The sequence below is a fragment of the Salmo salar genome, chromosome ssa09 (genome assembly GCF_905237065.1).
Source record: "Salmo salar chromosome ssa09, Ssal_v3.1, whole genome shotgun sequence".
Lineage (NCBI taxonomy): Eukaryota > Metazoa > Chordata > Actinopteri > Salmoniformes > Salmonidae > Salmo > Salmo salar.
The window spans coordinates 120,103,156-120,129,951 of NC_059450.1; positions in this window are offsets into that span (position 1 = coordinate 120,103,156).

Here is a 26,796-nt window from a genome sequence, read left to right on the forward strand (position 1 = left end):
TTGGTCCATCCATTATCACGACCATGACAGAATATCCCACCATTCAAGGACCAAGCAGCGTGCTTGGGAGGATAAAGTGAGTTGGACCTGGGAGGAAATCCGGGCAGGATGCGAGACCCTTCCTTGGAGAGAATTGCAGAAAGATCAGGAAGGACAGCGACGATGCCGGGGACCACAGCCACAGAAACCCCAAGATTTTTTTTTTGGGGGGGGGCACATGGGGTGGTCGACTGAGCAGCGGGGAGTGCCAGAGCCCGTTTGGGAGTTGGTGGAGGAATTCAAGGAAAGATACCGGAAAGAGGTGGTAGCGAGGAGTATGCTGCAGCGCAGGCGTGCTGAAGAGCGTGACACCAGTCCGGTGCCATCTGCGCCGGCTCTACGTACCAGGCCTCCAGTGCGCCTCCCCAGCCCGGTACGTCCTGTGCCGGCTCCCCGCACTTGCCCTGAGGTGCGTGTCATCAGTCCGGTGCCACCTGTGCCGGCTCCACGCACCAGGCCTCCAGTGCGCCTCCCCAGCCCGGTACGTCCTGTGCCGGCTCCCCGCACTCGCCCTGAAGAGCGTGTCATCAGTCCGGTGCCACCTGTGCCGGCTCCACGCACCAGGCCTCCAGTGCGTGCGTACAGTCCTGAGACTCCAGTGACGGTCTACAGCCCGGAACCTCCAGCGACGGTTCACAGTCCAGAGCTTCCAGCGACGGTTCACAGTCCAGAGCTTCCAGCGACGGTTCACAGTCCAGAGCTTCCAGTGACACGGTGTCCAGTCCCGCTCCCTGGCAGGAGCCTTCCTCTGCGCCGGTGCCCAGTCCAGGCACGGCGTCCAGTCCCGCTCCATGGCAGGAGCCTTCCTCTGCGCCGGTGCCCAGTCCAGGCGTGGTGTCCAGTCTCCCTCCAAGGCCGGAGCCTTCCTCTGCGCCGGTGCCCAGTCCAGGCACTGCGTCCAGGCCCGCTCCATGGCAGGAGCCTCCCTCTGCGCCGGTGCCCAGTCCAGGCACGGCGTCCAACCCAGCTCCATGGCCGGAGCCCTCCTCTGCGCCAGTGCCCAGTCCAGGCACTGCGTCCAGGCCCGCTCCATGGCAGGAGCCTCCCTCTGCGCCGGTGCCCAGTCCAGGCACGGCGTCCAACCCAGCTCCATGGCCGGAGCCCTCCTCTGCGCCAGTGCCCAGTCCAGGCACGGCATCCAGTACCGCTCCAAGGCCGGAGCCTTCCTCTGCACCGATTGCCAGTCCAGCCGCCACTGACACTAGTCACCCCCTGACCCTCCCCATTTGGTTTCAGGTTTTGCGGCCAGAGTCCGCACCTTTGGGGGGGGTACTGTCACTTAAGGTATCCCTGTTCCCACCTGCTTTTGTGGGATATTGTTTGTGTATGTGCTAGTTGCACTACGTTACTTCACGTTTCGTTGCTTGTTTATTGAGAAGTTTTCATTTAATAAAAGGATGTGGAACTCAAATCACGCCGCGCCTTGGTCCGTCCATTATCACGACTGTGACATTTACATTTTAGTCATTTAGCAGACGCTCTTATCCAGAGCGACTTACAGTAGTGAATGCATACATTTCATACATATCATACTTTTTTTTTCTTTTCCATACTGTGATACTTAGAGATATCGCTCAATTTGTGAATTTGCCCTTGAGACAAGCGGTGTGAGCTATTGGGGGGGGTGGGTGAAGATTTTTTTTATTGGGGACTTGAATAGCATGAAGCACAACATATTATCAACCTCCACACAACATATTATCAACCTCCACACTGGGCCAAAGCTCTAAAAGGGTTGGTTATGGCTGTGTTTTTATCCTTAGGCTCCCTGATCTCCCTGCGCTGTCCTTCTTAACACTGATAAATGTATTTATAGCCAGGAATGACAATCTGGAGTATAATTTAAGCACCTGCTACTGTTGATCACTACAGAAACCTTTTAACTTTATTAAACTGTCAGAGCATGGCCAGTCTTTTATGCCTGGCCATGGAGTTTTACATGAGATGCCATACATGTGGCCTTACTGCTGCTATAAATGAGACTGATGGGACACTGCATATGGGGCTTTTCTACATTGGCTGGATAAGACCCTTTTTTTTTATATAGGTCTCACAGTGTATCATATCATATTTAAATATATAGCTCAGGATTTACAAGTAAATGACAGACTTTCTTGATATTTTTTAAAGGCTCAAAATAAGTTTTGCTTATCAATGTTGATCTATAACACATTTCCTCATGTTGAATGAACGTTTAGACGACATTCTCAAAACTATAAAGGCCCGATTGATTCGATTTTTCCATGTATTTCTTTCTCCCAGAGAAAAGTTGTGTTTACGTTTGATTTGGGTTAAATGTAAATGTCATCCATCCTGAGGGCATTGGTGAAGCGATGGCTGAACTAATGGAAAATCTCTTTCATCCGTTTTCCCAAATGTTCATTCTAGTATAACTTTACCCAAACAATACCCCCAAAGCGACACACCCCATCTTCATCTATCACATGATCTCAAAGACAAATGGGTAACCAGGGACGAGGTGAGCAAATTGAGACCATTTAAGGGCCTCGCGTTTCAATTTGAATGCACTGTGGTTCTCTCAGGAAAGCACTTGAACATTCATTACATGCCCAAATCCGAATAGATTTTTGTTAGCAGCATTTGTGTATCTACAGAACACCCACTACATAATATCCTCCCAGAGCTAGGGTTTCATTTTTATTCTCCTGGCTGGCTGGCTGTCTGCTATGGCCCTATTTAGGCCTTTGTTATTCATGACTTGGGGATGCAGAGGAAGACTGCTGCCCGGTGCTTGGTGATGCAGGGGCAAAATAATTGGCCTCTAAATGAAATTGCCATATAAGAATGCACTCTCTGAATACCTCATCAACCCACGGTGCAACCCACATACATTAAACAGTAAGGTGCATACAAAATATAAATTGTTTGCTTGGGTGAAAAATATATTTCTTCAGTATAAGTACAGGCTGGCATATCATAATATGTGATTATACAATGCTTTATACAAATGTGACTAGTTACAAGATCCTAAGGTTATTGTAATTTTTTTAAACAAAAACTGTTCTTTACAGTTTATAAAAGTACAGACTCAGACCTTCAAAATGGCATATCATACACTGCAATTGGAAAAGGTAATGGGAAAGTTATGCTGGTATGAAAGAAGGCGAGGTCAGTACAGGCGCATCAAAGCTGGGCCCAAGAGACTGAAAAACTGCTTCTAAATCAAGACCATCAGACTGTTAAATAACCATCACTAGCCGGCCTCCACCCAGTAACCTGCCCTGAACTTACTCACTGTCATTAGCCGGCTACCACCCGGTTACTCAACCCTGCAACTTAGTGGCTGCTGCCCAATATACATAGACATGGAATCACTGATCACTTTAATAATGTTTACATACTGTTTAACTAATTTCATGTGTATATACTGTATTCTAGTTAATGCCGTCCTATTCAACTATTGCTGCACACACACACACACACACACACACACACACACACACACACACACACACACACACACACACACACACACACACACACACACACACACACTATTCTATTCTACAGATATCCTAAACACTCAATCCACATACTGCCAATAATGTCTATACTTCCCATCACATATATATATATATATATATATATATATACAGTTGAAGTCGGAAGTTTACATACACTTAGGTTGGAGTCATTAAAAATGGTTTTTCATCCTCTCCACAAATTTCCTGTTAACAAACTATAGTTTTGGCAAGTCGGTTAGGACATCTACGTTGTAATTTTTCCAACAATTGTTTACATACAGATTATTTCACTTGTAATTCACTGTATCACAATTCCAGTGGGTCAGAAGTTTACATACACTAAGTTGACTGTGCCTTTAAACAGCTTGGAAAATTGCAGAAAATGATGTTATGGCTTTAGAAGCTTCTGATAGGCTAATTGACATCATTTGAGTCAGTTGGAGGTGTACCTGTGGATGTATTTCAAGGCCTACCTTCAGACTCAGTGCCTCTTTGCTTGACATCATGGGAAAATCAAAAGAAATCAGCCAAGACCCCAGAAAACAAATTGTAGACCTCCAAAAGTCTGGTTCATCCTTGGGAGCATTTTCCAAACGCCTGAAGGTACCACGTTCATCTATATAAACAATAGTACGCAAGTATAAACACCATGGGACCACACAGCTGTCATACTGCTCAGGAAAGTGACGCGTTCTGTCACCTAGAGATGAACGTACTTTGGTGCGAAAAGTGCAAATCAATCCCAGAACAGCAGCAAAGGACCTTGTGAAGATGCTGGAGGAAACAGGTACAAAAGTATCAATATCCACATTAAAACGAGTCCTATATATCGACATAACCTGAAAGGCCGCTCAGCAAGGAAGAAGCCGCTGCTCCAAAACCGCCATAAAAAAGCCAGACTACGGTTTGCAACTGCACATGGGGACAAAGATCGTACTTTTTGGAGAAATGTCCTCTGGTCTGATGAAACAAAAATAGAACTGTTTGGCCATAATGACCATCGTTATGTTTGGAGGAAAAGGGGGAGGCCTGCAAGCCGAAGAACACCATCCCAACCGTGAAGCACGGGGGTGGCAGCATCATGTTGTGGGGGTGCTTTGCTGCAGGAGAGACTGGTGCACTTCACAAAATAGATGGCATCATGAGGGAGGACAATTATATGGATATATTAAAGCAACATCTCAAGACATTAGTCAGGAAGTTAAATCTTGGTCGCAAATGTGACGATCGTCGTAGAGAGGAGACCAAGGTGCAGCGTGGTAAGTTTTCTTGATTAATATTTATTATAACTCAGAACACTAAATCAAAACAACAAACAAAGGAAACAAACGTCACGTTCTGCAGGCTTTACTGAGCTGTACAAAAACAAGACACACTTTCCTCCCACACTGAAGGATGAAAAAAGGGCTGCCTAAATATGATTCCCAATCAGAGACAACGATAGACAGCTGCCTCTGATTGGAAACCATACTCAGCCAAAACAAAGAAATACAATGACATAGAATGCCCACCCCATATCATACCCTGACCTAACCAAACAGAGAAAAACGTCCCTCTCAGGTCAGGGCGTGACAGCAAATGGGTCTTCCAAATGAACAATGACCCCAAGCATACTTCCAAAGTTGTAGCAAAATGGCTTTGGGACAACAAAGTCAAGGTATTAGAGTGGCCATCACAAAGCCCTGACCTCAATCCTATAGAAAATTTGTGGGCAGAACTGAAAAAGTGTGTGCGAGCAAGGAGGCCTACAAACCTGATTCAGTTACACCAGCTCTGTCAGGAGGAATGGGCCAAAATACACCCTAATTGTGGGAAGCTTTGAAAGGCTACCCAAAACATTTGACCCAAGTTAAATAATTTAAAGGCAATGCTACCAAATACTAATTGAGTGTATGTAAACTTCTGACCCACTGGGAATGTGATGAAAGGAATTAAAAGCTGAAAACAACCATTCTCTACTAGTATTCTGTCATTTCACATTCTTAAAATAAACTGGTGATCCTAACTGACCTAAGACAGGGATTTCTTGACCAGGATTAAAGGTCAGGAATTGTGAAAAACTGAGTTTCAATGTATTTGGCTAAGGTGTATGTAAACTTTCGACTTCAACTGTATTTATACTCCGGACTCCGACATTGCTCGTCCTAATATTTCTACTTAATTCCATTGTTTTACTTTTAGATCTGTGTGTATTGTTGTGAATTCTTCGATATTACCGCCCTGCTGGAGCTAGGAACACAACATCTGCTAAATATGTGTATGCAACCAATGAAATTGTATTTGATATACTTGTTTACCCAGTTTTGAGAAAAATCCCTTCAACGTTTTTGTAGAGGTTTTTAGATTTGCTGAAGAGCACTTCTTTGTGTAAGCCCATTCAGCATCGTTCACACCCTCTTAACCCCAACCATATCATTAAAGATGTCCTCCAGCGATTTTTTTACTTTTACTGTTGAAAAGCAATATCACAAGTATAAATACAATAAAGTACATACACTAAAGGGTATAAAAATGTGTTTTGAGCAAAATTGTGTTTAAGAAAAGGAGTATGGCATTCAATGAGTTGGTTTGATGGGAATTTGTGATGTCATCGGCCTCCCCCTTGCTTGAGGAACAATAAAGGAGGAGTATTTAGCAGATGTTATCAGCGGTGTAATACAATTACTATGTTCCTAACAATACAAAACGATACACACAAATCTAAAAAAGGTAAAAAGAAAGGAATTAAGAAATACAGAAATATTACAAAGAGCAATGTCATAGTCCGGAATATAAATATATATGTACAGTACAAGTCAAAAGTGGAATGCCATTGGAATGCCTTCCACCTAGTTCGAATACGCGAAGGAGACGAGTGGAAGACGGCCTTCAACACAGCTAGTGGACACTATGAGTACCTGGTCATGTCATTTGGACTATTTATTATTATTATTTCAGGTCCTGGTCAACGGTGTGCTCAGTGAGATGTTGAATAGATTTGTGTTTGTCTACCTTGACGACATCCTTGTTTTCTCCCGTTCTGCTCAAGAACACTTCCTCCATTTCCGCCAAGTCCTTCAGTGCCTCCTAGAGAACCAGTTGTTCGTGAAAGCTGAGAAGTGCGAATTCCACCGCTCCACTATCTCCTTTCTGGGATACGTCATCGCTGAAGGGAATGTTCAGAGGGATCCTGAAAAGGTGAGAGCGGTGGTGGATTGGCCTCTTGGGATTTGCTCATTTCTACCACCGCTTCATTCGGGGCTACAGCACCCTGGTGGCTCCCCTCTCTGCACTCACTTCTCCCAAGGTGCCGTTCACATGGTCCCCAGCTGTTGACAGGCCGTTTTTGGACCTCAAGCGTCATTTTACTACAGCCCCCATCATCCATCCGGATCCGTCCCGTCAGTTCGTGGTTGAGGTCGACGCTTCTGACATTGGTGTGGGGGCCAACCTGTCCCAGCGGTTTGCCCAGGACCAAAAGCTGCATCCCTGTTCCTTCCTGTCCCATCGTCTCAACCCCGCTGAGAGAAACTATGATATAGGAAATCGGGAACTTCTCGCAGTCAAGATGGTGTTGGAGGAGTGGAGGCACTGGCTGGAAGTGGCGGTACATCCATTTTTTTGTGTGGACCGATCATAAGAATCTATAATATATCCACACCGCCAAGCCCCTTTAATTCTAGGCAGTCCCGTTGGGCCCTGTTATTCACCAGGTTCAACTTCACCATTTCCTACTGCCCCAGGTCCAAGAATGTTAAGCTGGACACCCTCTCTCGCCTGTATAGCTCCGCTGCCACACTGCCTGACTCTTAGACCATCCTCCCTACCTCATGTCTGGCAGCTACAGTTGTCTGGGGAATCGAGAGCCTGGATAGCAAGGCACAACGTTCCCAGTCGGACCCTGGGGGGGCCCGATTAACCGAATATTTGCCCCTGATTCAGCCCGAGCTCAGGTCCTGGTATGGGCTCATTCCTCCAAGCTCACCTGCCATCCCGGCTCCCGTCGAACCCTGGCCTTCCTCCGACAACGCTTCTGGTGGCCCACTAGGGTTCCTGACGTCTCAGCCTTCATCACTGCATGCACTGTATGTGCTCAGAACAAGACTCCATTGCAAGCTCCGGCTGGCTTCCTTCAGCCACTCCCTGTTCCTCATCGCCCTTGGTCCCATATATCCCTGGATGTTGTCACTGGGCTTCCTCCGTCTGATGGCAACACCACTATCCTGACAGTAGTGGATAGGTTCTCTAAAGCCGCCCATTTCATCCCTCTCCCCAAGTTACTTTCAGCCAAGGAGACGGTCCAGCTCATGGTGCAGCACGTCTCCCGAATCCATGGACTCCCTATTGACATTGTCTCTGATCGTGGTCCTCAATTCTCATCCCAATTCTGGAAGGCGTTCTGCACCCTCATTGGGTTGTCAGCCAGCTTGTCCTCCGGGTTTCATCCCTAGTCTAATGGCCAGTGGTAGCGTTCCAATCAAGACCTGGAGACTGCGCTTAGGTGCCTCGTCTCAACCAACCCCACCATCTAGAGCCGGCACGTGGAGTACGCCCGGAACACTCTTCCCTGCTCGGCCATTGGGTTTTTGCCCTTCAAGTTCTCATGGGATATTAGCCTTTGCTCTTCCCAGAGCAAGAAGAAGTCAACATACCCTCGGCCCAGATGTTCATCTGTCGCTGTCGGAGTACCTCTAAGAGAGCTCGGTCTGCTCTTAAGGCCACCTTCAGGTATCGTCGACAAGCGGACCGCCACCGGACTCCGGCTCCCCGCTATTGTCTCAGGCAGAGGGTATGGCTATCTACGCGGGACCGACCCCTCCGGGTGGAATCCCATAAACTTTACCCCCACTTTGTTGGTCCTTTCCCCAACTCTAAAGATCTTAGTCCCACTGCTGTTAATCTTCTGTTGCCCCGTACCCTCAGGATACATCCCACTTTCCATGTGTCCAGGATTAAGCCCTTGTCTCACTGTCCTTTGTCTCCTGTTTCCAGGCCCACCCCTCCTCCCCGTCTTATCGACATCCATCTGGCTTATCGACGGCCATCTGGCAACTCCGGTATGCTGGCCTTCTAGGCAGAGTTGCAAAGAAAAGCCATATCTCAGACTGGCCAATAAAAATAAAAGATTAAGATGGCCAAAATAACACAGACACTGGACAGAGGAACTCTGCCTAGAAGGCCAGCATCCCGGAGTTGCCTCTTCACTGTTGACGTTGAGACTGGTGTTTTGCGGGTACTATTTAACGAAGCTGCCAGTTGAGGACTTGTTTGGTGTCTGTTTCTCAAACTAGACACTGTAATGAACTTGTCCTCTTGCTCAGTTGTGCACCGGGGCCTCCCACTCCTCTTTGTATTCTGGTTAGAGACAGTTTGCGCTGTTCAGTGAAGGGAGTAGTACACAGCGTTGTACGAGATCTTCAGTTTCTTGGCAATTTCTCGCATGGAATAGCCTTCATTTCTCAGAACAAGAATAGACTGACGAGTTTCAGAAGAAAGTCTTTGTTTCTGGCCATTTTGAGCCTGTAATCCACAAGTGCTGATGCACCAGATACTCAACTAGTCCAAAGAAGGCCAGTTTTATTGCTTCTTTAATCAGAACACAGTTTTCAGCTGTTCTAACAATTGCAAAAGGGTATTCTAATGATCAATTAGCCTGTTAAAATGATAAACTTGCATTAGCTAACACAATGTGCCATTGGAATCACAGGAGTGATGGTTGCTGATAATGGGCCTCTGTAAGCCTATGTAGACATTCTATTAAAAAGCAGCCATTTCCAGCTACAATAGTCATTTACAACATTAACAATGTCTACACTGTATTTCTGATCAATTTGATGTTATTTTAATGGACTAAATGTTTTATTTACTTTCAAAAACAAGGACATTTCTAAGTGACCCCAAACTTTTGAATGGTAGTGTGTGTGTATATACATATATATACTGCTCAAGAAAATAAATGGAACACATAAACAACACATCCTAGATCTGAATGAAAGAAATAATCTTATTAAAAACTTTTTTCTTTACATAGTTGAATGTGCTGACAACAAAATCACACAAAAATAATCAATGGAAATCCAATGTATCAACCCATGGAGGTTTGGATTTGGATGCACACTCAAAATTAAAGTGGAAAACCACACTACAGGCTGATCCAACTTTGATGTAATGTCCTTAAAACAAGTCAAAATGAGGCTCAGTAGTGTGTGTGGCCTCCACGTGCCTGTATGACCTCCCTACAACGCCTGGGCATGCTCCTGATGAGGTGGCGGATGGTCTCCTGAGGGATCTCCTCCCAGACCTGGACTAAAGCATCCGCCAACTCCTGGACAGTCTGTGGTGCAACGTGGCGTTGGTGGATGGAGCGAGACATGATGTCCCAGATGTGCTCAATTGGATTCAGGTCTGGGGAACGGGCGGGCCAGTCAATAGCATCAATGCTTTCCTCTTGCAGGAACTGCTGACACACTCCAGCCATATGAGGTCTAGCATTGTCTTGCATTAGGAGGAACCCAGGGCCAACCGCACCAGCATATGGTCTCACAAGGGGTCTGAGGATCTCATCTCGGTACCTAACGGCAGTCAGGCTACCTCTGGCAAGCACATGGAGGGCTGTGCGGCCCCCCAAAGAAATGCCACCCCTCACCATGACTGACCCACCGCCAAACCGGTCATGCTGGAGGATGTTGCAGGCAGCAGAACGTTCTCCACGGCGTCTCCAGACTCTGTCACGTCTGTCACATGTGCTCAGTGTGAACCTGCTTTCATCTGTGAAGAGCACAGGGCGCCAGTGGCGAATTTTCCAATCTTGGTGTTCTCTGGCAAATGCCAAACGTCCTGCACGGTGTTGGGCTGTAAGCACAACCCCCACCTGTGGACGTCGGGCCCTCATACCACCCTCATGGAGTCTGTTTCTGACTGTTTGAGCAGACACATGCACATTTGTGGCCTGCTGGAGGTCATTTTGCAGGGCTCTGGCAGTGCTTCTCCTGCTCCTCCTTGCACAAAGGCGGAGGTAGCAGTTCTGCTGCTGGGTTGTTGCCCTCCTACGGCCTCCTCCACGTCTCCTGATGTACTGGCCTGTCCCCTGGTAGCGCCTCCATGCTCTGGACACTACGCTGACAGACACAGCAAACCTTCTTGCCACAGCTCACATTGATGTGCCATCCTGGATGAGCTGCACTACCTGAGCCACTTGTGTGGGTTGTAGACTCCGTCTCATGTTACCACTAGAGTGAAAGCACCGCCAGCATTCAAAATTGACCAAAACATCAGCCAGGAAGCATAGGAACTGAGAAGTGGTCTGTGGTCCCCACCTGCAGAACCACTCCTTTATTGGGGGTGTCTTGCTAATTGCCTATAATTTCCACCTGTTGTCTATTCCATTTGCACAACAGCATGTGAAATGTATTGTCAATCAGTGTTGCTTCCTAAGTGGACAGTTTGATTTCACAGAAGTGTGATTGACTTGGAGTTACATTGTGTTGTTTAAGTGTTCCCTTTATTTTTTTGAGCAGTGTATATAATATATATATTTCAATCAGCCCTACTGTGAAGTAGGAACTCGCATCAAATTTCCACCTTCCCGAATGCGTTCTCAATAGTTTTCTTTGAAGGCAGCATTGGGAGGACCATGCTTTTATATACAGTATGCAATATATGCATTCGGAGTATCCTGGATAGAGACATCACAGCCTACTCTTTAACTCACAGTTGATCAATTCTTCATTACCTTGTGCCTGCTCTATAAATAAGGAATCCAGCTGCATTTATTCAGTGAAATGTAATAATTTTCTGGATTGAAATACCAGTGGAGCAGAAAGAGCGCTTTATAATTACTCTTCCTGAACTAACTCTTGTAATTCTCCCTCTCTCTCTGGCTTATTTCTTCCCCTTTGCCTGATTGCTTTTCAGTCCAGGCGGGAGAAGAGCAGAACAATCCCTATAGTCTAAAGCACGGTGACAGGAAACACAGCTCTGTGACTTCAATTGAAACAGGGAGCCGAAATGGCCGTCTAATAGTGTTCTCTGTGTATTGGGGCATTGACTGAGCCTCAGCCCTCTGGAGAGCCGTGTGAAACTGTCTAACTGTTGGAGCTGCTGCATTGGACCGTTGCTCTGACCAGAGGCGAAGTGGTGCAAAGTGTCCAAGAGCAAAACACTCATTAATCAAATGCTCTCAACAGAGTCGGAAATAATCAACTGTGGGGGCCATGTGACCGAGCCCACGGGGTAGTTTCACTGAAAATAGACAAAGGAATGATTTATCAAGAGTTACAATTGAAACTGGAGCTTCAACACTCATTAGTGTTATGCTCTAACTACTGTGCGTCTCTGAGATGAAGATGCAAAGTCTCCTCTTTTGTCGTAAATTACACATTGTCAGGGTCAGTCATATGCTGAATGTATAAGTATAAATCTAGGTCATGTGTTTCTCAGGCTTTAAAAGTTCCTAGTTATTCTAAAGAACATTTGTTTAATCTTTGTGATACAATATAAAAGATGACTTGTGTTTATTGATGAGGTTGCTATATTTGCAATGCATTTCACAGACGCGGTATGTAAATCAAAGTCGAGCTGTACAGTGACGAAGAGGAGGATCCAGAGATCTACCAGCTAGACAAGAGACTTCCAGCCAATGTCAAACCAAAAGGCAGCTGAAGCCTACTTTCAGGGCATCGAGCTAAAGCATTTTATGTTGCCTTTTAAGTCTGACTGACACAATGAATAAAGTGATTTAATATCAATTCACAAGCATTGTTTACATGAGGTCATGCACCTCCAATCTGAATCTTTAATTGCTAACAGGAAGTGGAAGACAGCCATCTTTAAATTAGGAAATCTATTTTTCATTGATAGTGGAGGAAAGATGATTAAAAAAGAGTGGGATTTAAAGAAAGCAACATCCATAAAGTCTTTAGGTGAGCTTTCGCTTGAGGTGGCAAAAAAAGGAGTGTCTTTTCCTAATAGTATTGACTTTGCTGATAAATGCATTGTTGAGGAAAATGTACTTTATACAATTGTCTCACCTGCATATTACATTTTAGTCATTTAGCAGACACTCTTATCCAGAGTGACTTATAGTAGTGAATACATACATTTCATGCATTTTTTTGTTGTTGTACTGGCCCCCCACGGGAATTGAACCCACAACCCTGGCATTGCACACACCATGCTCTACCAAGTGAGTACAGGGAAATCCTAGCTATCTTAAGATGAATACACCAATTGCAAGTCGCTCTGGATAAGAGCATCTGCTAAACTACTAAAATGTAAAATGAAATATTAACAACCATGAAGTCTTGAGAGAGAGAAATTATCACCATTACAGCAGGTGCAACAGTAGTTAGTGAGAAAAAAGAGAAGCTGTCTTCTGGCTGTTTTTAAAATGGCAGGCCCATGAATGCCTTGTCTCTCAAAAGAGAAAGGGTATAAAACATGCACAATGACATGGACTTGACAGCAACAAAAAAAACATGATTTTTCAGTGATTTGATTATACGGTTACGAGCAGGAGATGGATGAGTGTCAGGTACACGTGTATTTGAAGGTGGTGGAATGTTTAAGGTGTTTCATGTTTTTCATTTGGAAACTGTGATTGATTGTAATGCCCAGTCGGGTTTCTAGGTTTCTACTCAGAGTAAGGCAGCCAAACAACCTTGCTATAATGCAGACATACAAATGAATGTTACATCAACCAACCGCACAAGCAACCCAGCATAAGGCCCTTACCCACTCAAGTTGTACATTTGATGTACAACACATTTGGCACAATGGTTGTAATACTACAGAGTTTTTCTGCAGAAACATTATTACACAAGAGTTCTGGAGACACAGCACAATTGTAAAAATGTTTGTGTAGGCAAACTCTCCATTACAAAAATATCAGTTGCATCACAACCATTGTGTCAAATACATGGTACATCAGTTGAACAACCTGAGTGTGTACGGTGGCACAGTGAAGAACTCCATTTGGTGTCATGATATTATATATAAAGTCCTGTTTGCTTAATACATGCAAAAATTTGCAGTAGATTCATAAATGGACAGCAGTTCATCCCAACATTGTATTGAATAACTACTTGCATGTCTAAAATATATTCTAATAGCTATTCAAGATGTCTGTGGGTTTTTAGGAGTTTCTGCTCATCTGTGACATTTGAATACATCACAACTCACAAGTGGTCTGCTCTGGCTTGATTTTAAATAGCTCCTGGAACACGAGTGCAAAAGAGAGGTGCTTCATTATACACAGTCTGCTCCAGAAGCTTTAAAGCGGAGTAATAAATGAATAGCTGATTTCAAAGACAGTGGCTGACCTGTTGATGAATCAGTATCGTTTCATCTTGCCATGAGTCAGTGTTTCATAATGAGGACTAATAACAAGCCAGTGCGCAGACAAAATAGTTATTAACAAGATCTTCTGGCTTTAGAAATGATAATGGTGAGACAAAAAGTGTAATATCTGTACGTTCTCACCCCAGAGTTGAAAATGAATTTGTACTGTAGAACATTGTGGAACTTTCAATACATGTGGTAAAGAGATCAATGGAACACAGACCGTAGGGGAAAGAGCAACGATGCTGTCATTGGTACACATTAAAAAAATCTGATTTTACAAAGTGGATCTTTTTCAAATCCGTCATAATTTTTTTTCTTCTAAAGCCTTGTTCACACTATAGGCCTTAATGTTCAAATCAGTTTTGTTTTGGAAATCCATTTTGGAATAGTGACTGTCCAAACAGCAAGTTACAAGTGACCAAATAGGATTTGTGTCACAGTCATTTGCTGACATGGCTACACTAGTTGTCATAGTAATGACGGGTGTGTGCGCAGTGGTATAAGTTGTTTGGTGGTGGTGCTTGTGGTTCCTATCACTCAGAACTTATGTAGCAAGCTAAGGTGAAAACAATACCTGCCATGGATGTTTCCCAGTTGCTTTGAATGTTCAAAATCATAGTGTAAGAACACTTTTAAGGCATCCAACGGGTCATTTTTGGCTAGCCACAGCTAGCTAGCTGTTTAGCTTTCTAGCTCATTCACTAATGTGTTTGTAAACAATTAACAAGTTAGTTAGCTACCACATGTTCTTGTCAAACATTCAACAGAGTAGCTAGCATTTAACAAGATATGCCACTTCATGGCAAAAAAAATCTGACTTTAATTAAGGTTCAGACACAATTTGCATGGCCAGGAATCATTTGTATCTAAATTGTATCATTTGTATCTGAAATGTGGCTTGAAATATACAATTCCATGTGCTTTTTGGCTGTTCAGACTGCAAGAAAATGATCAGATTTTAATAGGATTTGAGTAATTTCGAACTGCCAATGTCAACAAGGCTTAACAGGCTCACAATGTGGTTACTTAAATCCAATTTGGATATATTTCGCTATTTTCACTGCATAATATTTTGAAATAGTCATTTTTGGGGTTAGAAAACAAGTCTGCTAAATGCTTCTCCTGTTCGTATAAGCTGGCAGCATAGCTAGCCATATGGAAATCAATGGTGGTACTTGAAGCCGTTTTTAAGTGTAATGCAGTTGATTGGTGACTGTCATGAACATGTATTGGGGTTGACATCCATACAAGCATTATACTGCAATTTTTACCCTCAAATAATGTAGGCAAATTTTGATTCTGAATATACGCCTGAGTAGCGTTACCATGGCATTTCCATTGTTTTGGTCAAGTTCCATTGATCTCTTTTCAGCATCTACTGTTACATCTGCTCCTGCCACGCCCTCTAGTGCTCATCCTGTATCTCCTTGACCTGCCGCCTCTCCCCCAGTGCTCTCTCCCTGTGTCTGTCTATGTCTGTCTGTCTGTGTCTGTCTTTGTGTGTCTGTCTTTGTGTCTGTCTTTGTGTGTCTGTCTGTGTCTGTCTTTGTGTGTCTGTCTTTGTGTGTCTGTGTGTCTCTGTGTGGGCAAGACAAGTGTGCTGGAGTCAGAGCAGATCCCCACCAGCACAGGTGTGTTATCTTGATTTGATCAGTTTCTCACAGCAGGAATATAATCCTGCAGCAACAGGAAATGTAAATTATTATGTGGCTTGTAATTATTGGACATTTTTGTAGGGGTTGATAACATTTTAGGGCAAATTAAGTCTGACATTTCTTTATGGTAAATTACAAAATTTAGAAGCTTTTAAAAAAAACTCTAATAAGTTTGCATTTCCTAGGAACATTCTCTCTGACAACAGGGCGATCAAATTAAGATACCTGAGGGGTATACTACCAAGAAAGATCAAGGAGTTAGCCAGCTAACTTGCCTGAATATTCTGAAATAATGTTTTCATTTTTTGAAAGATAAGCTTGTAATGGGCATGGTCTAATTGACTCAACAATCAAACACACAACCATTTATTATTTTTTTTTCATATTTTTTTTGTCATTTAGCAGACGCTCTTATCCAGAGCAACTTACAGTAGTGAATGCATACATTTCAATTCATTTCATACATTTTTTTTTCTCGTACTGGCCCTCCATGGGAATCAAACCCACAACCCTGGTGTTGCAAACACCATTGCAAACACCATGCTCTACCAACTGAGCCACAGGGAGGCCATGTTTAGCTTTCTTAATGAACAAGAAAATCAACTGTTATTTCTGGTTGTTTATCAAAGTTAACTGGCTAATTCATTGATCCTGCTTTGTAGTATACAAACCTACCAAAACCAGAAACCGTGGATAGACGGCAGCATTCGTGCAAAACTGTAAGTGAGAACCGCATTTAACCCTGGCAAGATGACTGGGAATATGGTTGAATAAAAACAGTGTAGTTATTCCCTCCGTAAGGCAATCAAACAGGCAATAAGTTAGTACAGAAGTCGCAATTCAACAGCTCAGATACGAGACGTATGTGGCAGGGTCTACAGACAATCACAGATTACAAAGGGAAAACCAGCCACGTCGAGGACACCGACATCATGCTTCCAGACAAGCTAAACATCTTCGTCGCCCAGTTTGAGTGCCACCTACGCGGCCCACTCCTAAGGACTGTGGGCTCTTGTTCTCCGTGGCCAATGTAAGACATTTAAGCATGTTAACCCTCGCAAGGCTGCCGGCCCAAAAGGCATCCCTAGCCGCGTCCTTAGAGCATGCGCAGACCAGCTGGCTGGAGTGTTCACGGACATATTCAATCTCTCCCTATCCCAGTCTGCTGTCAAGATTTCCACCATTGCTTTCTTGGGTACAGGAACAAAGGTAATTGAGCTAAATTACTATCATCCCGTAGCACTCACTTCTGCCATCATGAAGCGCTTTGAGAGGCTAGTTAACCTGTTAGGACTAGGGGGCAGTATTTGCACGGCCAGATAAAAAAACGTACCCGATTTAATCTGGTTACTACTCCTGCCCAGTAACTAGAATATGCATATAATTGTTTGATTTGGATAGAAAACACCCTAAAGTTTCTAAAACTGTTTGAATGGTGTCTGTGAGTATAACAGAACTCATATGGCAGTCAAAACCCTGAGACAAATCCTGACAGGAAACTGAAATCTGATGTATGGATATCACTTCAAACATTTGCCATTGAAACACACAGGGGCTTGTGATTCATTTAGCACTTCCTATGGCTTCCACTAGATGTCCCCAGTCTTTACAAAGTAGTTTGAGCCTCCTACTATCAAAATTGACTGAAAGAGAGGATGTTTACCTTGGTCACAGGGGATGGGCCATTACCATTGTGACGTCGGCGCCCATGGGTACTCTCCCTTTTCGAAACGTTTTGAAAGACAATGCAACCGTCCCAATGGAATATTATTGAAGCCCTGGTTGAAAAAAACCCCTAAAGATTTATGTTATACAACGTTTGACATGTTTGAACGAACTTAAATATATATTTTTTGCTCATTCCTGACGACAAGTCAGACGCACACGGTACATTTTCACTAGCCTTCGGAGCGTGCTAACACTATTGGGACATAAATTATTAACTTTTTTGAACAAAACTACATTTGTTATGGACCTGGGATTCCTAGAAGTGCCTTCTGATAAAGATAATCAAAGGTAAGGGATTATTTACAATAGTATTTTTGATGGTTGATCGTTCCAAGATGGCTCCAACATTTATAGCCTAGACTTTTTTTCTGGGCATACCACGTCGTTTATTGCAAAGTGTGATTTCACAGTAAAGTTATTTTTAAATCTGGCAAAGAGATGGCATTCAAGACATGTTAATCTATAAGTCTTTGAATGACAATATTACATTTTAACAATGTTTTCGAATAGGAATTTTGTAAATTGTAGCGCTGATCATCGGAAGCATTTGAGGGAAAAGATTTTCTGAACGTCATGCGCCGATGTAAAATGCTGTTTTTATATATAAATATGAACTTTATCGAACAAAAAATGCATGTGTTGTGTAACATGATGTCCTAGGAGTGTCATCTGATGAAGGTTGTCAAAGGTTAGTGCTGCATTTAGCTGTGTTTTGGGTATTTGTGATGCATGCTAGTTGCTTTGAAAATGGCTTTTGCTGTAAAGCCTTTTTGAAATCGGACAACGTGGTTCGATTCAGGAGAGGTGTATCTATAAAACGGTGTAAAATAGTCATATGTTTGAGAAATTGAAGTTATAGCATTTATGAGGTTTTGCATTTAGCGCGACACGATTCCACTGGCTGTTGATTAGGGTGGGACGCAAGTGTCCCACTGGCCCAGACAGGTTAAGGATTAATTTGCTTACCGCCCCAATAGATCCACAGACAAATAAGTTTAATTAAAGGTTACACATCCACAGACGATGCCATCGCAATGCACACTGCCCTATCCCATCTGGACAAGAGGAATACCTACATCAGAATGCTGTTCATAGCTCAGCCTTCAATACCATAGTACCCTCCAAGCTCATCATTAAGCTTGGGACCCTGGGTCTGAATTCCGCTCTGTGAAACTGGGTCCTGGACTTCCTGACGGGTCGCCCCCAGTTGGTGAAGGTAGGAAACAACACCTCCACTTCACTGATCCTCAACACACGGGCCCCACAAGGCTGCATGCTCAGCCCCCTCCTGTACTCCCTGTTCACCCATAACTGCGTAGCCATGCACGCCTGCAACCCAATCATTAAGTTTGCAGACGACACAACAGTAGTAGGCCTGATTACCAACAATGACGGGAGGAGGTGAGCCTATAGGGAGGAGGTGAGGGCCCTGGCGGAGTGGTGCCAGGAAAATAACTTCTTCCTCAACGTCAGAAAAATGAAGGAGCTGATCGTGGACTTCAGGAAACAGCAGAGCGAGCACGCCCCTATCCACATTGATGGGACCGCAGTGGAGAAGGTGGAAAGCTCCAAGTTCATCGGCATACACATCACTGACAAACTTTAATGGTCCACCCACACAGACAATGTGGTGAACAGAAGGCTGATCAAATTTTACCTGGCCCCTAAGACCATCACAAACTTCTACAGATGCAAAATAGAAAGCATCCTGTTGGGCTGTATCACCGCCTGGTACGGCAACTGCACCACCCGCAACCGCAGGGCTCTCCAGAGGGTGGTGCGGTCTGCCCAACGCATCACCTGGGGCAAACTACCTGCCCTCCAGGACACCTACAGCACCCAATTTCACAGGAAAGCCAAAAGATCATCAAGGACATCAACCACCCGAGCCACGGCCTGCTCACCCAGCTATCATCCAGAAGGCGAGGTCAGTACAGGTACATCAAAGCTGGGACTGAGAGACTGAATAACAGCTTCTATCTCAAGGCCATCAGACTGTTAAATAACCATCACTAGCCGGCTACCACCCGGTTACTCAATCATGCACCTTAGAGGCTGCTGCCCTATATACATCGACACGGAACCACTGGCCACTTTAACAATGGAACACTAGTCACTTGAATAATGTTTACATACTGCTTTACTCATCTCATATGTATATAATGTATTCTATTCTACTGTAATTTAGTCAATGCCACTCCGACATTGCTCGTCTTAATATTTACACTACTGTTCAAAAGTTTGGGGTCATTTAGAAATGTCCTTGTTTTTGAAAGAAAAACAAATGTTTTGTTCATTAAAATAACATCAAATTGATCAGAAATACAGTGTGGACATTGTTAATGTTGTAAATGACTATTGTAGCTGGAAACGGCACATTTCTTTTGAATATCTACAGAGGCCCATTATCAGCAACCATCACTCCTGTGTTCCAATGGCACATTGTGTTAGCTAATCCAAGTTTATCATTTTAAAAAGGCTAATTGATCATTAGAAAACCCTTTTGCAATTATGTTAGCACAGCTGAAAACTGTTGTTCTGATTAAAGAAGCAATAAAACTGGCCTTCTTTAGACTAGTTGAGTATCTGGAGCATCAGCACTTGTCGGTTTGATTACAGGCTCAAAATGGCCAGAAACAAAGAACTTTCTTCTGAGACTAGTCAGTCTATTCTTGTTCTGAGAAATGAAGGCTATTCCATGCGAGAAATTGCCAAGAAACTGAAGATCTCGTACAACGCTGTGTACTACTCCCTTCACTGAACAGAGCAAGCTGTCTCTAACCAGAATAGAAGGAGTGGGAGGCCCTGGTGCACAACTGAGCAAGAAGACAAGTACATTAGGGTGTCTAGTTTGGGAAACAGACACCTCACAAGTCCTCAACTGGTAGCTTCATTAAATAGTACCCGCAAAACACCAGTCTCAACGTCAACAGTGAAGAGGCAACTCCGGGATGCTGGCCTTCTAGGCAGAGTTGCAAAGAAAAAGCTATATCTCAGACGGGCCAATACAAATAAAAGATTAAGAAGGGCAAAAGAACACCGACAGTGGACAGAGGAATTGTACACAACACGTGTCCAATTAATTGGTCAGAGAGAGGCCCAAACATAAAGTAAACAATTTGCAGGACAATTACATGAGTCAGGGCCTTTTTTCAGTTGAAAGATGTGCTTCTTACCATAACCTGAACAATGCTGAGGCATGGGTTGCTGGACTGCCAAAGTGATGTTTGAGCTTCCCATGGACCATGTCGGTGAGTACTACCTCTAGTGACATGGGATTGCCATCTGTCATACCCTCTAAACCAGGCCTGGGCAAAGGCCGGCCCGGGGGCCGTATGCGGCCCGCGGAATCATGCTCAGATCGCATATAGAATTTGCGATAGTAAAGTTCTGAAAAACCATTTGTTATTCAAATTAAAAGCCCAATGAATTCTCGTCTTTGTGTAATGATTTAACTCCCACCGCTTGTGGGACATTTATTTTGAAAGCACGTATAAATACCAACTACACGAGGACAGACAGTGAGTGACAGGCTGACACACACACAGTTACAAATAGTAGCTAGCTAGAAATTGTGTAAAAAATAGTTTTTCAAAGATTAAAAAAAAAGGAAAATAGACAATGAATGTAGGGTGTTCCAGCAAGAGTGGACATCAAAATATTTATTTATTGAAGTATCAGGGAAAGCTGTGTGCTTAGTGGGCAAAGAGACCATCACTGTCTTGAAAGACTACAACTAGTCCTGACACTTCCAGACGAAGCACGCAGAGAAATATAGGGATATGTCTTCTGAGCGGAGGGCCAGTGCATCGAAAGAGTTGCTTTCTCAGTTGCAAAAGCAGCAAGGACTTTTCACAAAACTGCATTCAGCAAACGACGGAATTGCGAGAGCTAGCTATATACTGTCCCACAAAATTGCTAAACATAGCAAGCCATTCCCTGAAGGTGAATTCATTAAAGAATGTTTAATTGACTCAGCAATACTTTGCCCCGACAAGAAAGAGCTGTTTGAAAATGTTTCCCTGTCAAGACGAACAGTGACACGGCATGTTGAGGACATCGCAGAGAATATGGAACAACAGTTGAAAGACAAGGTAAAGGATTTCACCTGTTCCTTCTTGGCCCTGGATGAGAGCAGTGATGCACCAGACACGGCGTAGTTGTTGATATTCTTATGAGGCATAACCTCAGACTTTGAAATTACAGTGGAGCTTGCTTCAGTGCAGTCAATGAAGAGCACAACCACAGGGAAATATTTATTGGAGGAGGTTAATAAGTGTGTGGCAAAGCTGAGAGTTTTGAAAAGTTATCGTGTGACCACTGATGAATGCCCAAACTTGACAGGTAAAAATTTGGGCCTTTTGAAAGGATAAAAGATCAAGTAGCTGAGCTGAACCCAGATCAGAAAATTATTTTCCTGCATTGTATTATTCAACAAGAGGAGCTCTGTAAATGTGTTCTGAAACTGAGCCAAGTTGTGGATACAGTCACTAAAGTGGTAAATGTAATAAAAGCAAAATCTTTAAACAACAGGCAGTTTGTCTCGCTATTGGAAGAGACAGAGTCGGGTCATGCAGATCTCCCCTACCACACAAACGTGAGATGGCTGAGTTTGGGGAAGGTGCTTAAAAGGGTGTGGGACCTGAAGTTGGAGATTGCTGAGTTTTTGAAAATGAAAGGAAAGTATGTGGATTTCCCTCAACTGCAAGATAAAGTATGGCTGGCTGATTTTGCCTTCACCGTGGACATCATGGCCCTCATGAATGAAATGAATTTCAAACTACAAGGGAAGGGCCTTTTTGAGCATCAGATGTACAGCCTTGTCAAAGCCTTCAAGGGAAAATGAAGTAGAAGCCAACAATCTCACCCAACTTCCGACACCACTAGTCTGTTCCCTATCAGATGACCAACAGGAGAAGTATATATCGCTGCTGTGTGCTTTGAATGGTGAGTTTTCTCGTCGTTTTGAGGATTTCAAAGTGTTGGAAAATGACATGCTGTTGGTTTCACCTTCAATGTGGATAACACTCCCACTGACCTGCAACTTGAGCTTATTGATATTCAGTCTGATGCAGTGATTGGAGAACTATTCAAAACAATGTCACTGATGAGGTTCTATGTATCTCTCAATTAACAAAACTTTCCATAGATTAGGAGTCATGCTCAGAAGATGTTTGTACTGTTTGGGTCAACCTATGTATGTAAACAGACATTTTCAGTGATGAAATATAACAAGTCAAGGCACAGATCTCTTACTGACTCTCACCTCTCAGCAATCCTGTGCATAGCGACGTCAGAAACTATCCCTGACTTCACTGCTCTAGTCAAAGCCCATCAGAGACTTCACTCCTCACACAGATTGAGTAGTTTAAATGTAATGTTGAGCTCTCGCTCTCCTTCTTTTGTTTTTGTTAAGTTCTGTCTGTGGTGCTGAATGTACTTTTCCCTCCGGGTAGTTCATTGCATAGCAAGCCATTCCCTAGGGGCAGTAAGTAGCCTAGTGGTTAGAGCTTTGGACTAGTAATCGTAAATGTTGCAAAATTGAATCCCCGAGCTGACAAGGTAAAAACCTGTTGTGCTGCCCCTGAACAAGGCAGTTAACCCACTGTTCCTGGGGGGCTGTCATTGAAAATAAGAATTTGTTCTTCACTGACTTGCCTAGTTAAGTAAAATAAATGTCATGTTTTAATAATGACGATATTTACCAAAAGGAGAACATGGATGTGGTTTATTTCTGTGCATGTTAAAAAAGTAAAATAAGTAGCATATCAGGATGTGATTTACAGTAGATATCTGTCAACACAGTCATACACATGATGTATAATCCTGTAACATGATTCTGGCCCGCAATGGCAAAAATATATTGTAATTTGCCCCCCATGGAAAATAATTGCACAGGCCTGCTCTAAACTCAGCGACAATCTCAAAACCAACATGAAGCACTTAAAAGGGGAAGTTCAGGATTTTACAACTTAGTCTATGGGCCAGGACAAAACTATAATCAATGTTTTGGTTTTCTTTAACACTAAAGCAGTCATTTGGACTGCTCATGAATTGAATTGTTTTATTACTCTGCCAGTTGTGGGTGGAGAGTCTAGACACACTTGACTGTGTGGCTCGTTTTTACTTAGATCCCTTTCATGCCCATCCTAACCCTGGTTCGGCTTTCTCTAAACAGCCACTACAAACATTAGCTAACATTAGCCACCTCTAGATAACGATTAATGTGTGCATGTTTTCCCAAATAACATCAAACAAAAAAGGGAGATGATTTCAGCTGAAATATTGACAATTGCACACATACCCCTATCACTCCAATTGATGTTTAGCTAGCGGTGCCTAAAGTTAGCTGAAGTTTGTAGTGGCTGTTAAAATCTATTGGGGCTAGGGGGCAGTATTTGCACGGCCGGATAAAAACGTACCCGATTTAATCTGGTTACTACTCCTGCCCAGTAACTAGAATATGCATATAATTAGTAGATTTGGATAGAAAACTCTAAAGTTTCTAAAACTGTTTGAATGGTGTCTGTGAGTATAACAGAACTCATATGGCAGACCAAAACCTGAGAAGATTCCATGTAGGAAGTGGAAATATGATTTGTGGAATCACTTTCAACACTTTGCTTATGTAACACACCGTGAGTTAGGATTCATTTAGCACTTCCTAAGGCTTCCACTAGATGTCAACAGGCTTTACAAAGTGGTTTGAGTCTTCTATGGTAGAAACTGACCGAAAGAGAGGCTTGGAAAGTTGGTCACAGGGGGAGGGCCATTACTACTATGACGCGGGCGCCCATGGGTACCCTTTTGTTCCGAAACGTTTAGTAAGACAATGCAATCGTCCGCCTTGAATATTATTGAAGCTCTGATTGAAAAAGGCCCTAAAGATTTATGTTATACAATGTTTGAACGAACGTAAATATATATTTTTTGCACATTCGTGACGACAAGTCCGGCGCGCCTGATACATTATGAGTAGCCTTCGGAACGCGCTAACAAGAAGGAGCTATTGGGACATAAATTATTAACTTTTTCGAACAAAACTGCATTTGTTGTGGACCTGGGATCCCTGGAAGTGCCTTCTGATGAAGATAATCAAAGGTAAGGGAATATTTACAATAGTATATTTGATTTTAGATGGTTCCAAGATGGCGCTAACCTGTATCGCCTAGCCTATTTTTCTGAGCATAGTCCGCTCGTTTATTGCAAAGTGTGATTTCCCAGTAAAGTTATTTTTAAATCTGGCAATGCGGTTGCATTCACGAGATGTTAATCTATAATTCTTTGAATGACAATATTACATTTTAAAAATGTTTTCGAATAGTAATTTTGTAAATTGTAGCGCTGATCCACCGGAAGCATTTGAGGGAAAATATTTTCTGAACGTCACGCGCCGATGTAAATTGCTGTTTTTATATATAAATATGAACTTTATCGAACAAAAAATGCATGTATTGTGTAACATGATGTCCTAGGAGTGTCATCTGATGAAGATTGTCAAAGGTTAGTGCTGCATTTAGCTGTGTTTTGAGTATTTGTGATGCATGCTAGTTGCTTTGAAAATGGCTGTGTGATTATTTTTGGCTGGGTACTCTCCTAACATAATCTAATGTTTTGCTTTTGCTGTAAAGCCTTTTTGAAATCGGACAACGTGGTTCGATTCAGGAGAGGTGTATCTATAAAATGGTGTAAAATAGTCATATGTTTGAGAAATTGAAGTTATAGCATTTATGAGGTATTTGTATTTCGCGCGACGCGATTCCACTGGCTGTTGACTAGTCCCAGGTTCCCAGACAGGTTAAGAGAAAGCAGGGTTAGGATGTAAAAACAAGCCATACAGTCAAGTGATCTGGATATGCAATCCGCAACTTGAAATGTATTGAAGAATGAACTTTTCCTTAACTAATTAAATATGCTCTTAACCTGTTAAGAGCAGCCAGTGATCGTTATCCCCACCTCCCAGCCTCTCAAAATTAAATACATTAGAAAACATGGTTAGTGTTGACTTAGGAGTACTCATATGTTGCAGAGTCGGTAAACCTCAAAGTGCCTCTGAGAGGCCACAAACATTGTTACAAACCTGACTGGAAAATATTGGCTTGCCATTGTGTGGTGAACCAAAGCTAATTAACTTTAGAATAATTGCAATACTCCTTCTGGAATGAGGATTTATGGAGTGCTCTGCCAATTGATTACTGACAACAACCAAAAGTATTCCCGTCATTAAGAGAAAAACAAATACCATCTATGGCGACACAGAATACACAGTGACAAATTTAATGAAGACGTATGACAACTAATATTTGACAACAGGGTCGGCATAGTCAGCATACCAAGTGAAGGAAGGTCGACTCCTGTACGACTTTACAGACAGCCTGAGAATAAACAGCAGGAGAGCGGAGAATAAGTTCATCCAGGAGATGTTGAAGGTGAACGAAGAAATGTGCTGGTGCTGGGGCTGGTACTCATGGCAGAGCAGCTGAGGGACACGACAGGCTCCAGAGTAAACCTGGTGACAAGTGCCTCCCCAATTACAGTCCCCATAAACAACCTGCTAATTAGTGTTAGCGTGTGTGTCCGTGTGTGTGTGTATGTGTGTGTGTGGATCCCAGTGAGGCTGATATGTGGGCTAGCCACCTCAGGGACGCTGATAAATTGTGACACCAGAATAGAGCTCCCCCACCTGACAGGGCCACATCTGCCACGGCCCCCTCCGACAGTACTAAGCGCTCCATTTTTCATACATAGCTGTACAGTCTTGTACAGCTAACCATGTGGGGACACACAATTCCGTCCCATTCAAAATTCTATTTTCTAACCTATATTCTTACCCTAACCCTAACCTTAACCCAAAAACCTAACCTCAACCCTAACCCAAGCACTAACCCTAGCTCCTAACCCTAAACGTAATTCTAACCCTAACACTAATTCTAACCTGAAACCCCCTAGAAATAGCATTTGACCTCGTGGGGACTAACAAAATGTCCCCAGTTGGTCATTTTTTGTTTGTTTACTACTCTTGTGGGGACTTCTGGTCCCTACAAGAATAGTTGAATAGTTATACACACACACACACACACACACACACGCGTAGCTATACACACACTCACTTTTGTACTCTCAGTATCTTCCATAATCAAACAGCATATACACCCACAAACATCCTTTCAGATCTATGCCTTCTCCCATTTCGGGCGGCAGGTAGCCTAGTGGTTAGAGTGTGGGGCTAGTAACCAAAAGGTTGCTGGATCAAATCCCTGAGCTAACAAAGCAAAAATCTGTTCTGCAGAATGACCCCGGTAGGATGTCATTGTAAATAAGAATTTGTTCTTAACTGACTCACCTAGTTAAATGTACACTGTCATGACCCGAACACATGGATGCTCACACAATCTCCCCTGTAAAAAGCCTCAAACATCTGTCACTCAGGGTTCTTTCCCCATCGAATAGATTTGACACGTTTGTTTACTCAGAGGAGACCTCAAACAAACCTGTCAGGATCCCAGGGAGGATATTAATGGCTATCCGTCTTAACCAGGAGTCTTCCAGAAGAGAGAGACAGGCAATTA